We start from the raw sequence: 23,504 nt of genomic DNA on the forward strand, positions 1-23,504 counted from the left end.
CTCGTTATGTAAGTTGCGCATTCAACAATTAGCATAAAACTCTTGCTATTTGTTTGATTTCCTTTGGCTCATTTCTTTTAGACTGAGAGAGATTCTAATATATGCTAGTGTTTTAAATGTTAATGAAATTCTAAAATTATTTTTAACCCTTGTATAGTCACTTCTTACAAAACCTGAAAATGTTGTGCAGCATTTGACATGACATAGAATGAGAAGTAGTAATTTATAGAGCTCTCACCATCCTTCATGTGTTACTCCAGGTGCTTTCTCAAGTACATATATAAATATACTATATAATATCACTCTTTCTCTATATATGTAAAAACATATATTACTCTATCTTTACCATAATCTAGTGCAATACATTGCAAATGATTAAAGTGAGTCCCTGAGAAGTACAGTAATTTGCTCAGAGTTGCACAGTGAATAAACAGTAGCACCAGTATATAAAATACTTTGTTCAACTCCCAGGTCCCTACCATTTCCATGGTACTAGGGTAATTTTCATAAGATTAAAAACATCAAAATTCCTTTAAATAAAGCATTTGAATGTAAATGCCGAAACAAATGAGAGCAAGGCAGATTTATGTAATAATGTGAGGTTCAAAATGCAATCACAACTAGGGTTAAAAAGAATGGTTCATGGAGCCAAAGAGAGACATTTCAGTGAGTCCAGGCAAGGCCAAGACAACTTGATGCTTCATGATGGTGGTTGTATTACTGGCAATTTTGTGAAATTTTCTTTGAGGCTGCATCAAATTACAATTTGAAAACAGAGTCCAAGTTTTGATTCACTTTTTCAAATCTAGAGAAATCTGGACACACAAAAAGGTTCTGGGGGCCTCTCCAAGGAGATGCTATGAAAGGAAGGATACAATGCCCACTTTTCCCACTGTCCATCAACGTTCCAGTGTTCTGGAAGCCCAAGACCTGATAAAGAGCAAATCAGCTAACAGTAGCAATAGCAGAATAGGGTTGGTTCACTTCCCTGCTGTTTGTCTCTTGGCCAACTATTCTTTTCCATACTTAATCTTACCAGTAAAAGCAAACCCACTCCAGTTCCTCAGAGTCTCTTCATTTTAATCTCACTTTTCTTCTATCTCCCACACAACTACCACCAAAACACGCACACGCACATATACCCACACAAATTAGAAACTGAATTAGTTTCTATTCTTTATTAATATTTATCATATTGGAATTTGTATTTTCTCTTTTAACGCAGTAGCAAGTTTCTTGGGCTTATTAAGGATATGGGATGTGAAAATACAGACTGCTTTCTCGCTAAGAAAGGACTTTGATCATTAAGAAATGAAGCTGGCTGTCTGAATTGAATGAGAGTAAGAGTGGGATAAGGCTCTCAGACATTTCTTCTGCAATTATACATTTATGCTTGACCAGGTTCTGCTATGATAACTTTATTTTTGAAATGATGCATTTTCCTTACACAAATAATATCCAAATCCTGAAAAATTCTTGGGAAATTATGACTTCCAGGACTAGAATTGAAACAATGCCAACCTGAAAGTTTTATAAATTGGGCTCAAAGTGTGAAATCCTTCCAGCTGTTAAATGCATCCCATATCAAATTTATTCACAGTTCTTCAGAATATTTCCTTCTGTCTGAAGACTCCTGCAAATATATATGCCTAGAAGCTAGGAGGTAAACATTCTTTTAAATCCTCTAAAGACTATGCAGAAAGCAAATAGAAAAATTACGTGTATACAGGTCATATTTTTAGATGGTTTTGTAAGCATTTTTCTGTGTGGCTTTCTTAGGCTAAGAATAGCTCTTCTAATACAAAATGAACTATGAGCTATAATCTGCCCATTTTATAATTTTGAAAGCTTTAGGCAATTGCATATAAGAAACTGTGGATTGCAGTCTTTTTTTAGTAGTCGTTGCTTCCAAAGACTGACACATTTCCCTGCTGATACAACAGCTGTATGAGTCCCTGGAAGCAAGGCATGCTCTCTTGACTTCCCCTTCAGCCTTAACCAATTTATTCTGCATAGAGCCTGGTCACATCCTCTAGCTTACAGAATGTAACTGATTTGTAGTCCAAATTCCCAAACTCTGTTTACTATTGAAGAATTCAAATTTTAATTTGTATTGGTGAGAAGCATAAGATTTATTTCGTAAGCTTTAAAACCTTTGACTTTCTGATCATCATTTTATATCCATGCAGGCTTCAGTAGCAGAATATCCCTAGGGAAGCAAGTACTTCTCCAGAAAAATGTAAGGTAAATTTTTTCTGCCTTACCAGATGCAAGAGAGGAAAGTATAGTGAATGGAAGATTGCCTTGATACCTGATCTGTGGATATTTTCCCAGCCTGTTTTGTGAGTCTGTCAAATCCATAGACCTTAAGACATACAATTCCTTAAGATTATTAACTGATTCCAGCTAGTATTTATTTTCATTCAATTCACAACTATTGTGAATATGTAAAACATTAATATCAAAAAATCTATGTGAAAGACTATGTAAGTTATTAAAATAATTTTATTGGCATCTCAAATCCTTATTTATTTATTTTTATAGGTGGCATCCCAGTTTTGCGACTTCTTGAAATCTTCCTTTTGCCTCCTGTTGCACCTTAATGGCCATTAGGAAATGGCCGTCATTGTATCAGGGGAGGTGCCAAGACCAGTCCTTTGCTAGTTTCTGGAGGATATTGCATTCTGGCTATAAAAGTAAAATGCTCATAATATTTATTTATGATTACAAACAAAAACAATCATTCATGGCCTTTACCAACATTAATATTTTAACATATCACTTGCTATTCTCATGTTCTATTCATTTTTAAAACAGAAATTTTGCTACATGCAACAATTATGGGAAATAGTCTTATAAATATGAAAGTTTGAAGCAACGAACAGAATTAACACATATAATTTACAGTTTGAGTGTCATTTAATACTTCTTTATTAATCCATGAGGCAAGTCTGTTCACAGTATAGTCACAGAGGTTGTCATATGGTAATAATAGATCTATAACATTAAGAAAACTATAAGAGATGTCCATTAAAAATATCTCCTTATATGTATTTTTACAACACATCATCAGCTTGTTTATGAACGAGGACACAAATCAAAATAATGACAGATTGCCCAGATTAGGTTAATCTGTACTTGATAATAGAATTTCTTTCATTTATTCATCATTCATTCATTTATTCATTCAACAAATGTTACTTAAATGTTCATGCTGTGTCAGGGACTATGCTCGGAGCTTAAAATACATCAGTGAATAAAATCCTCCATCATCGTTCTTGGGGAATTTACCTTCTAATGAATTCTTCATTTTTATTCCCCAAGCTAGTTTAAATAATAGAAATTTTCATTAGCTTTTCAGTAATTCTGAGTCCAAGAGGCACAAGGTACAAGACATCTAGTCCAAGAAGCACTGGTTCCACCAATGTCATATAGCAAGCTAATAATTCTCCCTGGATGGCTGCCTTTTGTTTTACTTTAAAAGTTATCAATTGAAAATTTATTTTAGGAGATAATTTTACATAAGTATGGCCCATTGACTGGAATATTGCTTTCTGAATAATGACACTGATGTATTACAGAAGCTAAAAACTGAAAAATCCACTACTTTTCTGTTTGGTCTTTTAAGTAGACTTTGTGGCTACTGAACTCTGCTTTCAACTGGGAGGTGGTTCACAGATAAGGCTTCCATTGGAAACATCACATAATGGATTTTCTCCCCAAGTATGTTGCCTATCACTAGGCCTGTCAAAGGTGGATGCACATAGACCAAATCCAGTGGAGTGACTTTTTCCTTTGTAATTTACCTTCTGTGGAAGGTAGGTAGGATGTCCTCCAATGATGCCCACATCCTAATTCATGGAACCTATGACTATGTTATGTTACACAACAAAATGGACTTTGTGATGTAATTAAGAAGAGAGACAATCCTAATCACACAAGTCCTTAAAAGCTGAGAACTTCCTCCTGCTGGGGACAGGACAGATGAGGCAGAAGGGGAGGTTAGGGAGGTTTGAAGAGTGAGAAGAACTTCTGCAGTGGCTGACTTGGAAGATGAAGGAGGTTATGAACCAGGGAATGGGGGCAGCCTCTAGAGGCTGAGAACCTGCTGACACCTACCCACAACCACTAAGGAAATGAAGACTTTAATTCCACAACTGCATGCAACTAAACTCAGCCAACAACCTGAATAAGTCTGAAAAAGGCTTCTCCAGAGCCTCCAGATAAGAGGCCAGGCTGGCGACACACCTTGATTTTGACCTTGTGAGACCTAGAGCAGAGAAACTAGCCAAGATCACTCAGACTTCTGATCTACAGAACTGTGAGACCGTAAATTTATGTTGTATTAAGCCACTAATTGTGTGGGAATTTGTTACAGGAGCAATAGAAAATGAATACACCGTCTGATGTAGTTTAATCAGTTGACATTAGGTAAGTCTTCAGTCATGTTTCTTTTCAGAAATAAATACACAAATTATCATATCCTGGGGGTTTGTGTATTAACATGTTACATTATGTCAGTAAGTGATATTTCTGATAATTTGGCACTTACATATGTGCCTGTATTTCCTAAGTGTTTTATTAAACATTCCTTATTCATTAAGTGTTGACCCTGGTTAAAATATTTATAATACTTGAAAGTGCTGCTGTTTGGTGTTCTTTCTGTGCCAGACTCCTCCCTTTTGTAATATGGAGATTTATTTACAATGGCGAGAGCTGCTATGGGGCTATCCATAATAACACAGAAGTCTTGGCCGACAAACACCAGAAGGAGCTGTCTGGAAGGTTTGAATAAATAAACCTGGGTGGGAAGTATACAGTTATTGTGCATCACCAATGAATGAATCAGGTTGAGTTCCATCCTCCTCACCTAAAACTTCCTTAAGTGAGTGACAAGCATAGTATAAATCAGAAAACCGAGCCATCAAGAAGCTTGCCTTGACCAACGACTCAAATCACATCAAGCAGAACCAGAAGAGAACTTTACACCTGTATCTTCAGCCCCACAGTAAAACCCAATGACACGATGAATGCCATTTAATCTGTGTGATTTCACTATGAAATCTAAACCATCATTTGAAAGGCTGCTGAAGGTAGTACCAGTGACACACTTTGTGCCTAACTCTCTTAACTTTTTGCTCATTTGATTGCCATACAACTATAGAAATCTGATTTTAAAACAATTACCTTGGGTTCCAGGGAATAATTACTTTAATGATCTTTTAAATATTTTCCCCCTAAGAGTTGACCTTGCTGTAAATTCTTTATTGCCTATTTATATGGTGATAGGGGATTAGGCAGGCACTGTTCTTGAGTCTTTACTGAGCTAAAGGAAAGTGGCCAATAGATGGCCTAAAAGAATCATGGGGAAATGTTTAAGGGGGAATTGAAAATTCGGTATTTTCACAAGCTACAAAAACATCCAAAGTCAATGATAAAAACAGATGTATTATGGCAAATTAGCAGTAGAGGGAAACAGAAAATGTCGTTTTCTGAATGAGGACTTAGAGTGGGAAGCTGTCCTTTAACTATTATATATATTTTAAAATAATTTTATTGATATACAAAAACTAATTTAGAAACCACATTAATAAATTAATAAAATTATTAAAATGATGGTACTCCATGAATTTTTAACAAGCATATTTCCTATGTTACACTTACAAGAAATCTTTTTTGATAATGCAAAGTCATAATTTGCAAAATATTTGGCACTGTTGTTTGCTTTCTGCTTCACTATCTTTGAGTCTGTGACAGGTAGCTGATGGTAAACCTCATAAGATTTGGAGTTATATTTGAAGACACTATCCAAGATATTTATTTGAACTTACATAAAAAGGCTATTTTCACCCTTAATATTAAAAAGCTGAGATGCATCCCAGGAGGCAAATATCATTCATGTACCTGGAAGCTCTTACTAAATGTAAGTTACTATGGCAAAGGAGTAAGAAGAGGGCACTATTCATTTACAGAATACAAGAGATATTGAATCTGAGAAATTCAAGGGGCTATGCCCATCGTATAGCTGAAGACAACAAGTAGAGAGTTTGGGTGATGGAAAATGAAAATATGTTATTATAATATGCTAACATTCCATTCCATCTCCAGTCTGCAAGCATTTCTTGAGCACTCACTTTCTGCTACGCCCTGGGAAAATGCTAATCTATTTAGCACTTTTCCATTTACAAAGCTTTTACAAAGCCATATACTTTGGCTTATTTGACACACTCATAAACACTTGGAAGTGGAAAAGGTATTATTAATAATACCATTTAAACAAAGAGAAGACGTGTCCATGTAAATGGCAGAGATGGAAATCATAAGGACAAAGTGTGAACCAAAACCAAAAAAAAGTAGATTATTCACCATGTATAAGACCCAAAGAAGCATAGCGTGACGTGTTGAGGAATCATAAACCAATAAATGGTGAATAGACTTTGAAATAGCGATCAATCTTCTAAATTATATAACATTTAACCACAATTAATGCACAAGGCTTTTATGGGACAATCTTTAAAGCCTCCTCAATTAAATAAAACAATGCTTGAAAAAAATAAAATTGTATGATACATTTGTGAATGGCAAAGCTTAACACTTCAAAGACACAAATTCTTACCAAATTAATCCAAGAATTCAATACAATTCCAATAGACATTTCACCAGGATATTTTGAAGAATTTGACAAACTTACTCTGAAATTTAGGGGCCAAGAATCACTAAATCAGTCTTGAAAAGAAGATTCAGTCTTGAATCCCCATGTGGATTCACCATATTGGTAACAAAGGGGTGCCCCTCTCCATCTCTAATGCAGCAAGCATGAGTGGGCCAGTCCCTAGGTGCTGCACTCTGAAATGCTTTACCATGTTGGTGCATTTGTGCCTGAGAATAGGCTTGCTCCTACTCAAGCATTAAGCATGGTGGGAATAGTAGGGTAAGCCCAATACTGGAGGACATGAAAGGCTTCTAATAGGCAGCTTTGGCTCCAGGACTCTCCAACAACCTTAACAAACTCTCCTTAAAACTGCACAGCAGCCCAAGAGGGTTTTTGGCAACCTTTCTTCTTTCCTTCCATAGCCTCTCCACTCGAGGTCAGACTGGCATGATGGTCTGATGACTCCCCTAGCTCCCAGCCCTCTCTCCACCTTTGTGTCTGCTTCTTATAGGACTCAGACTTAACAATTATTTTAAAAAATAATCACTGAGGCACTAGTACAGAAACAAACAGACTCAAAAAGTAGAATGGATAGCCCAGAAATTAATCTGTTTATTGTACTTGATATATAATAAAAGATGATACCACAAATTAGTGGGGAAAAATAGATTGCTAATTGAATGTGTTGAGGGAAATTACTGTTAGTGTCTTGTAAAGGTCTTAACAAGTGGTTAAACTTTGGTATGAGGGATGAGAAGTCCACAGGAGGAAAAGTAAGATTAGGTGCCTTCCTCATATTGCATACAAAAATAAATTTCAAATTAAATAAAAAACTAAATGTGAAAGGAAAAATTGTGATTCTGTGGTGGGAAAGGTTTTACAAAAAGTACCCCCAGAGTCTCAATCATAAGAAAATAATTGATACATTAAAATTGAGGATTAAATACATAGGTGACAGAATGGGTAAATATAATGATAATACATGTAAAAAGAGATCAATATCAGAATGTATAAGAAACTTCTGCAAATTAAAATAAAAAAGGAAGGAAGCGAGAGAGAGAAAGGAAGGAAGGGAGGGAGGGAGAAGAAAGAAGGAAGAGACTGAGGGAGAGAAAGAATGAAAGAGAATAGGTAAAGTACATGAATTGGAATGTCACAGAAGGGGAAATTCAAACAGCTAATGAGGTAAGATTTTACAGCCATCGAATTGAATAAACTAAAAAAAAAATTAAACAACACTAAGTTTTAGTAAGATTATGCAGAAACAGGAACTCTCCTGCACTGCTGGTTGAAATGTAAGCTAGCCTTCCAGAAAGCAATCTGACAGCACCTAATAAAACCACGTAAACACATACCCTACGATCAGTCAATACCCCTTTTGAGTATATTTCTCCAGCATACACAGACATGTTTGAAGATACTTACCACAGTAATGTTGGTGGAAGAAGGCAGTTGGAAGCTAGGTAAAGGTCCAAAACCTAGGGAAATAGATAAGTGGCAGATGAATTTTAGATAATAATGAATAGTACCAATGTGGCTACATTTTGAAATCATAAGCTTGAGAGAATAAAGTTAGAAGTAGAATGAGAAGTATGACACAATATCATTTATATGAATTAAGAGCACACACACACACACACACGCACACAATTGCTCAATAACACTGTATTGTGTGAGGATCATTACATAGCCAAAGATATATATTACAACATGAAAGAGGGTGCCCATTGGGGGCTGGAATAGCAGTGGGGATCTGGAGTAAAGTGGAAAAAAATAAAACATGAGAAAGTTGTACAGACCAATGCTGATGGATGCCATGGAAGGGCAGCCTTTTTACTTCCCTCTTCCAAAGTCAATTCATATTTCCAATCATAACACACAAATCTAGAAATTCAACAAAACCCAAATTTTAATGTTAGAGTGGCTCTGGATTAGTTTTCCACTGTTGACAACAAATTATGACAAATTTAGCAGCTAAAAGCAACATACCTTTATTAACTGACGGTCTGCAGGAGTCTGGTCATGAGTTTAGCTGGATCTCTGCTTAAGGTGTCACCAGGCTAAAATCAAGGTATTAGCCATGCACATGATTTTTGTCTAAGCCTCATGACTCTCTTTCAAGCTCACTGAATGTTGGCAGAATTCAGTTTCTAGTGACATATGACTGAAGTCTCCAGCTCCTGGAGACCATCTGCCATTTCCTGTCATGTGATTCCTCTGCACATCACAGAAGTTTGCTCCTTCAAGGCCAGTAGGTGCTTCTCTGGCTGCTACTTTGAGTCTCTTTTATTTTATTATTTTTATTTTTGAGACGGAGTGGCCCTGTCACTCTGCCTGGAGCACAGTGGTGCGATCTTGGCTCACTGCAACCTCCGCCTCCCAGGTTCAAGCAAGTCTCATGCCTCAGCCTCCTGAGTAGCTGGGATTACTGGTATGCGGTACCACGCCCAGCTAATTTTTCTATTTTTATTAGAGATGGGGTTTTGCCACGTTGGCCAGGCTGGTCTCAAACTCCTGACCTCAGGTGATCCACCCGCCTTGGCCTCCCAAAGTACTGGGATTACAGGCATGAGCCACCATGCCTGGCTGAGTCTGTTTTAAAGGGCTCAACTGATTAGGTCAGGCTCACCCAGCATAACCTCTCTTTTGACTGTCTCAAAGTCAACTGATTAGTAACCTTAATTTACCTACAAAATCTCTTTACCTTTGCCACATAACATAACCTAATCACAGGAGTGATAGGTGATCCTTTTGAGATAGCAGGCAAATACTCAGCTGTATATTTGGCAAATATTCATGGCATACCTACTATGTGCCCCATACCAACTAAACAATTGGGTATAAGGCAGATAAAATATTAATAAAATACAGTCCTTGGTCTTAAGAAACTCTCATTTTAGTGGTCAGAAAAGATGTGCACTCATTTAATTAAAACGAAAAATAAAATAAGTGGTTAGAGTTTGAATTTTTGGCACCATATTGCTTGAGTTCTGGCTCTATTTCATAGCAGCTGTATAACTTTGGATATATATTTGTTATAGGAGGAAGAATATATATATATACTCATATATATGTATATATATATATACTTGTTATGCGAGGAAGGAAGAAGGAATAAGAGAGGTAGGGAGGGAGAGAAAAAGGGAAGGAAACGGAAAAACTTACAGAGTTTTTGTTTCCATTAATGAGTTAGATATAAAAAGCTTAGAACAGCATCTGACATAGTGAGAAATCAATAAATCTCAGCTCAGATAACAGAGGCAACTGTAAGGTCTTATGGGAGCGTAGAAGCGCAGAAGATGGTAGCATTTTATAGATGAAAAAAATGAGACTCAGCAAACAATAGGCTTCTCTGCATTCACACAATTAGTGAGTAACAGAACCAGGAACAGAAATGAATTAACCCTGATCTGCAGTAGTTGAAAGCACCCTGCTTAGTAAGTTAGGGCCCAGGTATGATCAGGCTGAAGACTAGCCAAGGACTTTGAGGAGGATGGAAGCTATTTCATGTGGATGCAATGACCTCTACACTATTCCTTCACTATGTAACTTTGATTCTCTAAGTGTTGGCATGATGATTATAATAAAAATAAGGCTCATAGTTATGAAAAACTGTAAGGTCAACAATAATTTTCAAAAATATGACCTCAATTCATTCTTTAAAAAACCTATAAATGACTTTCATACAAGCCTTCTCAAATCCTTTTCCAGGGAAATCAGTGGATAACAATTTTATCAGTTCAACAAATGTTTGTAAGTGCTGTGTTTGCCACACTATATAAATTTTGCTAAATTGTATAAAAAACTTGTTAAATCACCAGGCGCAGTGGCTCAAGCCTGTAATCCCAGCACTTTGGAAGGCCAAGGCAGAAGGATTATTTGAGGCCAGAAGTTCAAGACCACCCTGGTCAACATAGCGAGACACCCTCCCTACAATTTTTTTTAAAAATTAGCTGGGTGTGGTATGTGTGCATGTAGTCCCAGCTACTCAAGAGGCTGAGAAAAGAGGATCACCTGAACCCAGTAGTTTGAGGCTGCAGTGAGTTATGATTGTGCCACTGCACTCCAGTCTGGGCAACAGAGCAAGACCCTTGTGTCTAAACAACAAAACAAAAACAAAAACTTGCTAAATAAGCTGAAAAAAAAAAAGCCAGAACATTTTATAATGAGCCACTACTATATACCAGATAGTGTGGATACAAAATGAATAAGACAAATTTATAGCATCTCTGGGCAGAGAAAAAATTTCAACTATTCCTCAAACTGGGGCATCTGCTGTGGAATAACAAGATTCTAGAGGGATTTCTGGCTGCTTTGAGCAGCAGAACAGCCTGCAACTGATTAACTCTCCTCACCTGTGCCTGTCATGGCCCACACTGAAATGAAAAGTTATTACTCAGTATTTTCTGGGATTAGTTTGAGAATCTGTTTATCCTGAACAGTAGATAGAAAAGAATTGCTACGAGATAGTGAAGTTTGATCAGCTTAATAAAATCAGCAGGGCAATTCAATTCCACCCACCAGGCAAATTTTCGAATTCACATTCAAATTGATAATAGTGTTGTTCAGTTAAAAGATGCTTTGATCCAAAGAATTCCCAGGGCTTTGCAAATTTAGGTGGTTGATGTTCAAGAGTGGGGTTTACAGACAGCTGTTTGAAGTAGGAGAACAGCCTGGTAGTGCCTTCTATCAAAAGCAGAGTTATACTCCAAAACGTTTCATTGTGTCATGGTGAAAACAGCGTTTGAGAATACAAAATCAGGACCTTGTGACCAAGTTTATATTCTTAAAATTAAACAATTAAACTATTTGACTAAACATTAGTCAAATAAAGAGAGATCAGTGAATTCTAATAAACCTTAAATTTTATAATTAAATTGGTATAGTATGCTAATTTCTATACTATTTTGCTCACCATAAACTTTCACCCCAAATGAAATATAACTAAAGTTGTATTTTTTAAACACACATATATATTTTTTTCTTTATCTGATGTTCCATTCAAATATCTAGTTAAATGTTCTAGATATTTATTCATCACAACAACTGAGACTCTTTTGAGAATGAAAGGGGGCACTTTTAATAATTACACTGAGGGAACAGGTGTCAACTGGAGACGTCCTCGGCAAACCAGGACATATGGCCACCCTATGATTAGTGCTTTTTCAAGTTACAACAGTTGTTGACTCCTGCATTCTGGGCCATACTTCTCATCTCTCTGAATCCCACCTCCCTTCATCTTGTACTTTCTCTTTCAGTGCTTTCTGTGTGAGATCTCTTTATCCTCCCCCATTTATTCAATAACTAGTTAATGAGCATGTTCCACCTGTCAGATATTATTCTAGTAGCTGGAGACACAAATATGGCCCTGGGTCTCTAGATGCTTATATTCCAGCCCGAGTTGGGAGCACGCTTTAACTAGTTATATAATTAGGTATTTTATAACAATTTTGAAGCATGCTACAAAGGTGAATCACACAGTGCCTGGGAGCATATAACCTGTCCTGCCTGGAAAGTCAGAGAAACCCCTTTCTTTACAGATGCCATCTTAATAAAATTCTAGGGACTGTGTTTATTATTCCTCATCTCTATCAATTGTTAAAACTTTATTTTTTCCTGCTATCGTTGTCTTCTGCCTCCCTTCTTTTTTTATTATTTTTGTTAACATTTCTGGTCTTCAGTTTATTTTTTTCTACTAATATTTTATAGGGGTGACACCAAGATGTGCTACACTGAACCCAACTTCTGCATGTTTAAGACAAGGTATGCAAAATTAAATGAATCTATACTCCAGTTTTGTGAATAATAATTCACAGATACACAATATAATGTAATAAAAGATGGCTGTGCTACCTGATCAGATGCCTGATTAGGTACCAGTGGACAAGTTTGCCAAGGAGGAGTCCAAAAATCTTGCCTTAGTCAATACATGATTAACTTGCTTCCCTTCAGTACTTGCCTGTTCTTTATTTCATGCCTCTTCTTGACTCTTCCCTTAAATGTCAGCACTCCCTAAGGTTCTGTCCTTTACCTTCTTCTAATTTTTTTTCTTTGGAAAACTCTTCTACTTCCATGGCTTAAGCCACCACTTCCATACAGATGGCTCTGGAAACTTTTTCTTCTGCTCTCTAGGGAGTTCTCTACAAAGAACGATCCTGCATTTGCAGCTGTGTGCAAGATAGTGTCACAGCCCAAGCCACTGGCACTGCCCAGCTCATGCCACCATAATCTTTCACCTTGATTATTGCAAAAACCTTCTGACTGGTTTCCCTGTCTCCAGCCTTGCTCCCACCCAAATCAATTTTGCCTCTACACCACAGCAAACGTGATCTTCCTAAACTGCTTGTTATTGTGCTAACCCTCTTCTTAAAACTCTTCCCTAGCTCACTGTTGTTCCTTAATTAAAACCCAAGCTCTTAACAGAAACTGACACTATCTTCATAACCTGGCCTCTGTTTTTCCCTCTAGACTTGCCAACAACCACTTCCCACCTTATATAGAGAGAGCACTTCCTGCTCTATAACCCATGTTGTCTCTTGACTCTAAGCCACCACACATGCTCTTTCTTGTTCTGAACATGCTCTTTTCCTCTCCTGACTTTCACTCATCCCTCAGGCCCCAGCTCCTTAGGAGCTTTCCTAGATTTCCAAGTCTGAGTCAGGTGCTCTTACTATGTGCTTTCTCACAGCACCCTCTACCCTTGTTATCAAGCCCCATTTTACTCTTGCCTTTAGCTTACTCACTTTCTCCACTTGGCTGTGAAGTACAGTATGGGATGTAAATACTTCTATAGAATGGGAAGATTGAACACTCAATAGCTGTTAGTGTCTTGTAAAGGTCTTAACAAGTGGTTAAACTTTGGTATGAGGGATGAGAAGTCCACAGAAGGAAAAGCATTAGCAAAGATGTGTCTAGAGATTGGAAAATGCAAGGCAAATGTAGTTATTAAATCATACAGAGTGACATATACACTCATATAGGAAAATAATGGGAGCCAAGGCTTGAAGAGCTAATCCTCGAATGCCAGATTGAGACATTTGGTATTTTTTCCCAACATTTGCTGGACATTAGATTTAGCTGGGGAACTCTTATTAAAACACCAATACCTGGGCTCCACCTTCAGAGATACTGATTGAATTATCCAAGAAAGAGACTCAGACAAAAGCATTTTAAAAAAGCTTTCTAGGCTAGAATTGAGAATCATGACTCTAGGAGGCAATGGAAACTTTGGAAGTTTTTGAGTATAATCTAGTATATATTAAATTTGTAATAAAAAATGTGTCAAATGAATGTTGATGTCGCACACACCAGATATCTTTGTTATTGGTTTTCAGAAATTTTTCATGTTTTATAAAAATATGTCTATTCATTAAAAAAAAGCCTCAATGACTTTATTCCCCTTTGTTACAGGTAATGTGTAAGAGTCCACAAAAGTCACTTAATTATCTCATGCTTTAAATTTTATTTTTTCTTTCCTTGTGCATAAACACAATTGTTTTAAACATGATTTGAACTGTTTTTTTTTTCCAGAATGTGCATCTTTATTTTTCCTGAATATTTCTATTGTCTAAATACCTTAGGTAAAATTTACTGCTTCTACAGATGGCCTAAAAGTTCTGGCAATGAAAGAAGTAAAGTGTGAATGTATCCTTAATACCAGCTATTCAGATGTCTTCATCAATTATTATGTGAAGTCTTTCCAGTTCTATCCTAAACTGTAGAAACTCTTCCAGTTAAACTACAGAGCATGATAAGAGTTTCATAACATGCTGCCTCCAAGAAGTAATTTCGTTGTACCAAATTCATTTTCACTTTTAATAATCTTGATCTGATCCTGTATCACTAATAGAGGCTTTAAAAACAATTTATATGTTTACTAGACACTATGAGGTTCATGATGCTCTTAGTTTTTACAAATAATAAATATGTATATACATTTTTTTACAAATAATAAATGTGTACATACAGATTTTTCCTGCTATTATCTGTACATACACATTTATTATTTATTATTTTCAAAAATGATAAATTACTTTTTACACATTTATTGTTTGTAAAAAAATGTGTGGTAACGTCAGAATTCCTAACTGTTAACAGTTATCTCTAAGAAGGTCTAAAGTTTTTATTCTAGGACTTGAAGGGGACGTTAGCCGTATTATATACTACTTTTCTCAAACTTAGTTCTCAACTCAATATACTGTATTTGACAGGCAAACACAGGTATTATATCATGATAAAACAATAGTGGTGCAATTATTTCTTAGATTGAAAGAGGTGCAATCATTGCACTCTTGCAAGAGTAAAGGAAAAAACAGAATTGTCATTATACAATGAATTAATAGGGTTCTAATCCCACTTAAAAAGAATTTTGTTTTTCTGAGGAATTCCAGTATTTATGCTCCTGTGAAGCATTTTCTAATATTTGACTCTTTAGTTAGGGGCCAGGAAATATTTTTTTTCTAAGTGAGAAGGAAATTGGTTATAAGCAAATTAATTTGGGGAAATAGTAAGATTTAAAACTCCCATATTTTCATCAGATACCACATTTTTCTGGAGTTCTAGCTATCCTTTGTTCTTATATTTCCAAAACATCTAGTAAATTACAAAATGCAATGGGAAACTTTAAGCCCACAGCCCAGCCCTTGATAAATAATCAAACAACAATTGAGTATTTATGCTTGCACTGCAATAGAAAGGTTAGAGTTCATTGAAAAATCCTCTTAATTTAAGAATTGTAGTTGTTCCATACAATCATAAATAAAAGAAGTAATTATAAACTTCGGGGGAAAAGGACTAAAAATGTTTTTGAGAAAAATATGGCTTTCTAATCTAATTGAAAGTAAGGGAAATTTTTTTTTGTCTTGTAATGTATGATTATATATAGTTGTGTGTGACTGGTGAATGATGTTTAAAGAGGTTGCTCAAGGTTACAGGAAAAACCCTAAGGAATTCTTGCAGCAACATCCTGAAATAAGAGCTCCTGCATAATAGATTCACTGTGGTTTCCTTAGTGAAGTGAGCCTTCTGTGAATACACAATCTTTAACTATACAGGATCAAGAGGAGAATTGAGTCATGCATTGGAATGCTTTTAGCTTTGGTTTACCCCTCTGTTTAAAGAAGAGAGTTATGAGATTTGCTTAATTTGATCATTTTCCTCTTTCCTTTGGTAATCTCCCTCCTGTATTACAAGATATATAATGCTTCCTTCACGCTTCAAATGAAAGTTGAAATGATTTTTTCATTTCAACTTTGTTGTATGTTGTAGACGCAAGGTCAAAAATTTACATCAGGTATCTGAATGTGTAGCATATACAACTGAGTGTTGAAAGAAGACAAAATCGTTTTCATCACGAAGAATATGTGCTCAGTAAGAATCAGAATGTTCAATTGTGTGAAGGTGGGAGATGGGAAGATTGGTATTATGGCCTGGATCCAGAAATCAGGTATTTACCCAAAATTATCTCTATAGTTTTCACCTATCACCTATTCATTTAATATCTTTACCATAATTTTTTATTTTAATTAAGAGTCAGTAATCTTTTCGTGCTGCTAGATAAGAGCCTCGACATTTTAAAGGCAGACATTTTTCTCATATTAGGTTCTAGATATAGTGTATGACAGTGGGACTCCTAGTGGGATTTTCTTGAGTTCGTAGCACCTGTTGAAGATGCGTATAATAAAAGAATAAAAGATAAAAAATCAAAGAAATGTTTGAAGAGGTATTCTGGGGGACTTGATCTATTGGTTATTAAAAATGTAATACAGGGCCACATTAACAAGGCAGAGTGGTTTAGATTCAAGAATCAAAAGGCAGATTCAAGAAATAGGAAAAAAAACTAGAAACAAGTCCTAATTATGAAAAGTATTTTCTATATGACAACAGTACCACTGCAAATAACCATAAGCAAACAAATAAACAAAACTCCAATAAACCAAATAAAATCATTAAATAAAAATACAATTGAAAAATCAAATAAATTACAAAGATATATAATGAATGCTGCTGTAACAGTAGATTAAATAAACTATCTTCAAATATTATAACCAAACACATTTCAGATAAATTAAAAATTAATGTCAAAAAATAAAATGATACATAATTTATATAAATAATAATATAATTCCAGATTTCAGAAAAAGAAGTAATCACTAAAGAAGAAAAAAATCAATATAAAAAGCCCAAGCTGTGATGCATTAAATCCTTTCATAAGCAAAATTAAGAGATCAGCAATAAATTCGAAAAGTATTTTCAGAAAAATGACAAAGGGTTATGTCATTAAATAGAGCTCATGCCAACCAGTAAGTTTGCCAATAGGAAAGAGGTCCAAGTGTTTCTAAATAAGAGCTCACAGATGAGGAAAATATTTGTGACTAATAAATATAATAAAACATGTTACCAACTTAAAATGAGATATCACTTTGTCTGCTGGATTAGTGAGGACTAGGGGATATGCAATGGGATTTCACACATCCTCCATCCCACCTGCCAGCCCAACCCTATACTAGACGGGTTTGCTCACCCAACTTCCCTTCCGAGACCATAGTCTGAGAATAATAGAAAGAATAAAAGACAAAAAATCAAAGAAATGCTTGAAGAGGTATTCTGGGGGGCTTGCTTTACTGGTTATTAAAAATGTAATACAGAGCTACAATAACAAGCTACTCTTCAAGTACAGGGAAGAGACAGAGAACAAGTATCCTTTTATAAGAGCAGATTCATTGCTGTGTTAATGTTTTGCTGTGAGCCTGGGTCTGGAGGAGCTGTTTTTCTTGATTCCCTCCTATTTTGCAGGATTGCAATGTTACTGGAGATCCCTCTTTGACCCCAGGACTAGGATGGAGAGAAAAAAATAAAACTGAGATAGTGGGAAAGGGAGGATGACTCTCTAATGTCTGTCTGAGATAGCCTCAGTATGCACAGTTGGTCATTTAGAAGGAAAGTAAAGAGGTGTTTTGTATCATGCTGTGAGCCACATGTGTATGTCAGGTTGTCTAATCCGATGATGTTCTTTTGAGTAGTGGACTAGTAGGACATAAAGGATGGTTAAGGGGTTGGTTATATTAGCAGAACTTGTCCAAAATAGTAATGCAGGATGTAAATGAGAGAATATTGAGATAGTCACTCTAATACTGACACTGATGACAGTTGTAATTGATACAAGCTTTCTATAAAGCATTTAAAGTACCAAGAGTCTTACATTTTAAAAAATATCTTCTTTGACCCCCTAACTACATTTCTTAGTATTACTCATTGACCACACTTTTGAAAAACACCACTTTATGACAGGCAAAGAAGATGACAGATACAGCAATTATCAAGGCAGTCCAGGTACTTGTTCTTATGGTACTTTCATTCTAGTGGGGCCAAGAGAGAATAGACAATAACCATGTACATAAACAAATAAGTAAGATATTATAGAAAGTGACATGTAGAGTGAAGAAAATAAATTGGAGTAATATGTTAAAGAGTGACCAGGGGTTGTCAGGGACACTCTCTTTGAAGAGGTGATGTATTAGTGAGGGTTCTCCAGAAAAACAACCAGTAGGATGTATATACATTTTAATAGTGTGTGTATACATATCTCTAGGTAGACAGATGGATAGATAGATAGATAGATAGACAGTTACATACTTATGTACATACATATGTGTGTGTGTAGAGAGAGAGAAACAAAGACAGAGAAAGGTTTATTTTAAGAAATTGACCCTGGTGGCAGGCGCCTGTAGTCCCAGCTACTCTGGAGGCTGAGGCAAGAGAATGGCGTGAACCCAGGAGACGGAGCTTGCAGTGAGCCGAGATTGTGCCACTGCACTCCAGCCTGGGCGACAGAGCGAGACTCTGTCTCAAAAAAAAAAAGAAAAAGAAAAAGAAATTGACTCACATGACTGTGGGAGCAGGCAAGTCTGAAATCTGCAGGGCAGACCAGCAGGCTGGAAACCCAAGGAAGGATTGATGTTGTACTACTGCATCTGAAATCAGTCTGCAGGCATAATTTCTTCTTCTTCGGGGACCTCAGTCTTTTCTCTTAAGGTCTTCAACTGTTGGATGAGCCTCGCTCATATTATGGAGGATGAGATGCTTTACTCAAAGTCTACTGACTTAAATGCTAATCCCACCTAATTTATCTTCACGGCAGTGAAGACCAAGCAAGTTGGTTTTGCTCTTATTTGACCAGGCAAGTGAGCACTGTAGCCTACCCAAGTTGACTCATCAAATTAATTACCACAGGTGATATTTCAGCTGATAATCAAATAACAATATGTAACCAGCCACGTGTGGTCCTGGTGGAAGAGATGCAAAGGCTCTAAAGCAGAAGAGTGTGCAGTGGGAACAAAAAGACCCAGTGTGGTGGGTCCCAGTGATGTGCTGTGGCCCGTTCATATTGCCTCTAAGAGCTGATTACAAACATCTCTTTTCAATAGCATGGTCAGTGACATCACGCTGGTAGCTTGAAATCAGTAAGGATTTATACCAGAGGAGTGTGTACACCAGAGTAATCAGCAAATGCTACAAACCAGGACTTTTATTACTCCCACTTTTTAACATTTACCAGCAAAGTACTGATGGGAAGAGCACAAGGGGTAGGCATGGGCCTTAGATGGCACATCTAAAAGCTTAGCTCTCAGTCTCAGTGTGATGATTGACATTTTCAAGTCGTATTACAAGTCAAAACCATTCATATTGTGGTGTACTCTTGAACAGGCTTCATAGGGTGGCAGGATTTCAAGTAGGAAAGCTAATGAGAAGATTACTGAAGCAGTCTAGAGACGAGATGATGGAGACTACACTAGAGTGTGGCAGGCACCAGGAGAGATAAAAAGCTTTGAAGGGCACATTTTGAATGAGGTGCTGATAGCTCTTGGATGGAGGAAGCTGCAGTGAGAGAAATTAAGAACGACCCATGGATTATTGACCTAAGCAAATGGGCCTACCCATGTTGGGGGATCTTTTATGACATGGGAACATTTGGGAGGGACAGTTTCAACAGGGAAATGTGGCAGGGGAATCAGTTGTTGCTTTGGCCCCATTGACTTTGAGATGCCTGCTAGATTTTGAAATGCCTGAAGCCATTAAGGAAGAACTTTTATATGTGAGCTTATATTTGGAACTCAGTGGAAAGGTCAGGACTGGAGATGTAAATTTGGGAATCATCTCCATACAAAGACTAACTTTCCTAAGGAAATAATCAGAAATTCAGACAGACTAATAGGTTAAAATAAAAGAAGGACACAGAAATGTATATGCTAAATGGCTGAATAAGGAGGATATATTGACATAATTAGTCAATAAGCCATAATTCCACGTGCTGTAGCTAGTGTAATTATGAGTAATTTAAATTTTTTGTCCTTTAGATATTCACAACAAATAAGTTCTTCTTAAAATTAGAAGAAAACAATCTTGTTTTAAAAGAAATATAAAAACATTAGATTTGTTAATGATAACATTAAAATATCTAAGTAGCTAAAAATTTTATTTAGCCACTGGTTAAACTGTTTCTTTGACTTAAAGAGCTTATAGTTATGTAAGCACACTATTTTTTACTTGTCTTTCCCATTATTAAAATAATACATGTATGTTACAGATACATTTGAAAAGATAAAAGAATAAGGAGAAATAATTTTTACATATTATTGAATATTTAGTTTTCTTGATCCAATTTTATCTACTTTTTTGTGATATGCTCCCATCATTTTACATCTTATTTATATCTTATATCTATCTTTTTGTATCTTATATCTTATAAAAGCTATGTTATTAATCCCTTAACAGTGCATTTTTATCAGAGGTTAAAAAAGGTTCACTACTTCACATGGTTTTACGTCTTGTGATAGTGATCTATAATATTTAGCCTCTATGATACCGCTGCAGTATAGTGTTTCACTGGAATTTTTCATTTTCACTTCAATGCCATAAAACTGCAACCTCAAATTTATTGCAATATTTACATATATGACAGCTGTTAAAACTACAGTAGTTGAAATACACTTAGGGAATAGTTACTGGGGCAAATGTGTGTATACACACACACACACACACACACACTTTCATGTAAGTTATTTATTGTAATGTTGAACTTTTATTCCCTCGTGGTGAATAAAAGGACATAAGTGTTGATATTTATGTTATAAAGTTACCTGCTTCCCTTACTTCATTCATGAATTTCTTTATTCATATCAATACTTACTGAAAAGTTTATAAAGAACCTACTATGTGCCAAGCAGTGAGCAAAACACAGCATAGTTGGGGAGACGGACACATAAGTGGAAAAACAGTATTGCCATATGGCGAGAACTGTTGAAAGGGTATAATCAACATAGTTTGGAATCACACAGGGGAATGGGAGACGGTGACCCTTGAGCTGGGTGTTAGAGGATGAATGAGCATTTACCAGGCAGAAGAAATAGCATTTGCACCTGCATGGAGCCATGAAAGGAGAAAGAATGATTGAGGCAGGAAATAAAGTGCAAAAAGGAGGTTTGGACCAGCTTGTGATGGGTCTTGTATGCCAAGCTAAGGAATTTGGATTACATATTGCAGGTCATGGAAGTCAACAGAGATTGCTTTGCATTGGAGACTGTCAGAATCAGTTTGGGCTGGAAAGAACATTCTGCAACAATGTGAGGAAAGATTAGATTGGAAAGAAAACTGGTAATAGGAGCACTAGGGATAGGCTGAGTTCAGTGCAAAAGAAAAGGAGGGCTGAAAGCTTTGGCAGTCTCTGAGGATGGGAAGAAAGAAGACAATTTGATTGGCAAGAATGACAATATTTAATGAAACGATGAAAGCAAGAACAGGATGAAGAAGAAAGAAGATAGGGAATATAATTTTTAAAAGAAGGTTGGGTGTGAAAAGTAGAGGGCCTGGAAAGTAACTTGAAGAAAGGTTAGAATCAAACAACTTTTTAAAGGGTAAGTAAAATTTGAGGTTGGTCTAAATTGAGACCAATGTGTTAGAAATAATGTTTTAATATTTCCTGGGTTGAGATAGGAGATAAAAAGGGGCTGATAACAGGTCTACTTTCATCTAGACTACATAGGTGCTCAGAAAGAAAGAGAAATGAGAATTTACTTAGTTTTTTATTTTTAATTGTTTGGGCACATAGCAGTTGTATATGCTTATGGGATACATGAGATGTTTTGACACAGGCATGAAATGTGAAATAAGCAAATCTTGGAGATGGGGTATTCATCTCCTCAAGCATTTATCCTTTGAGTTACAAACATTCCAGGAACACTCTTTAAGTTATTTAAAAATGTACAATAAAGTTATTATTGACTATAATCATCCTGTTGTGTTATCAACTAGTAGGTCTTATTCATTCTTTCCAAGTTTTTTTGGTACCCATTAACCATTCCCACCTCTCCCCTAGTCTTCCACTATGGGAAATGGGAATTTAAAGATGATCAGAAGACAGTTGGGAGCAGAGTGAGAATAAGAACCCTCAACTGCTGTCTCACCTTTCAGATCACGAAGAAGTTTTTTACAATGAGCAGAACACTCAACCTGAAAGCAGAATGGATTGAGTCACTGCAGCGTGGCAGTGGAATGGTGCTTGATGTTGGCAAAGGAAACATGTACTTCTAGACTGGACAGTTTTCCCTCAGTTTACAGTTTCCAAATAGAGACATCACTTTGAAATAACATGGAGAACATACGTGGATGTACTGAACGAAGAATAAAGTCTGTGTTGCAGTCCTGTCTCCATTGACTTTTACAAATATGGCTTTGGATGAATCACCTAACTTTTATTTTTGAGAATTTACACTTACCATGTATAAAATGATAGTGCTAATATGTTTGCTGCCTACCCCATTGGGTTTTGTGAGGAATAAATGATAATGCTAAGAAAAAGGCATTGAGAATTATAACTCATTATTCAAATGCAAGTTATTTATGTGGTTATTGTCATTATTATTAATACTTTCACTCAGCTAAAACCTTAGAACCAAAAAAATCTGAGAACTTGCTTACTATTAATAACTGTCTTATTTGATTCAGGGACTCAAGAAAGTATCAGCTCACATGACTGAGTTTCATCAATTCCAAGTTGTACATTGAGAATCACGATAAAGATCGGGAATATGAGACTTTAAGCATAATTCTTTTTCATCACCATCTGGCTATTTCTACTTCTCCAGTCCTAACTTCTAACCTGATCTTAGTCACCAGGGCTAAATTGCAAAGTAGAAAATTTCAAGGAAGGCTTCTTTGGGTTCCATACTCTGCTTTTATGCCTTCTACATAAAGAAAGGGAAACAGAAAAAAAAAAAAAAAAAAAAAGTGGACCTCACATTCATACACAACTTCCTCCCAACAATTTCCTTAGTAGAGCCTGGGAGGTCCTAACTGAACCAACCCTGCTCCCTCCACTGGCTCTGCGCCACCTGATTACCTCCATGCCATGCTCCCTTGTATCTCAATACTGCTCATAGGTCACCTCATCAGAGACACCTTCCCTGATTACAGCATACGAAATTACAAAACAAACCTGATCTCATTCCATTGTCCTTGCTCTGCTTCACAACTCTCAATCACCAGCAGATGTAGAATATACTTATTTGTTTCTTATCTGTCCCCTCTCCTATCCATGTGAGCACCACAAGAATCAGACTTGGTTTTCCATTGTAACCCCTGAGCCTGCCACATGGAAAGTATTCAATAAATCATTGTTGAACAAAGGAATGAATGATTCTGTGAAGAGATATATTAATTTAAAATGTCCTGGTCCTTAGAAGGATTTTCAAAACTTGAAAATATGAAGTGGTGTGAGGACTATTGCTCAAGGTTAAAAGAAAGGAAAAAGAATGCATCATTCAGACAACTGATGGTCTTTGAAGGAAGAGAGCAG

The 23,504-nt window shown here is 36.3% G+C and overlaps 1 long non-coding RNA gene across 3 annotated transcripts; it reads left to right on the forward strand.

Moving 5' to 3' along the window:
- The first annotated feature begins 3,918 nt into the window (after positions 1 to 3,918).
- LOC104006981 (uncharacterized) lies at positions 3,919 to 22,348 on the forward strand. Of its 3 annotated transcripts, XR_008548670.2 has the most exons (5): positions 3,940 to 4,431; positions 10,474 to 10,559; positions 12,362 to 12,415; positions 15,920 to 16,097; positions 22,026 to 22,348. It is a non-coding gene; the product is annotated as an uncharacterized LOC104006981 (long non-coding RNA). The 3 variants fall into 3 exon arrangements; XR_001718742.3 differs by lacking the exon at positions 10,474 to 10,559 and having other exon boundaries at positions 3,919 to 4,431; XR_681019.4 differs by lacking the exon at positions 10,474 to 10,559 and having other exon boundaries at positions 3,919 to 4,431; positions 22,121 to 22,348.
- The last annotated feature ends 1,156 nt before the right edge of the window (positions 22,349 to 23,504 follow it).

Source organism: Pan troglodytes, chromosome 5 (genome assembly GCF_028858775.2).
Source record: "Pan troglodytes isolate AG18354 chromosome 5, NHGRI_mPanTro3-v2.0_pri, whole genome shotgun sequence".
NCBI lineage: Eukaryota > Metazoa > Chordata > Mammalia > Primates > Hominidae > Pan > Pan troglodytes.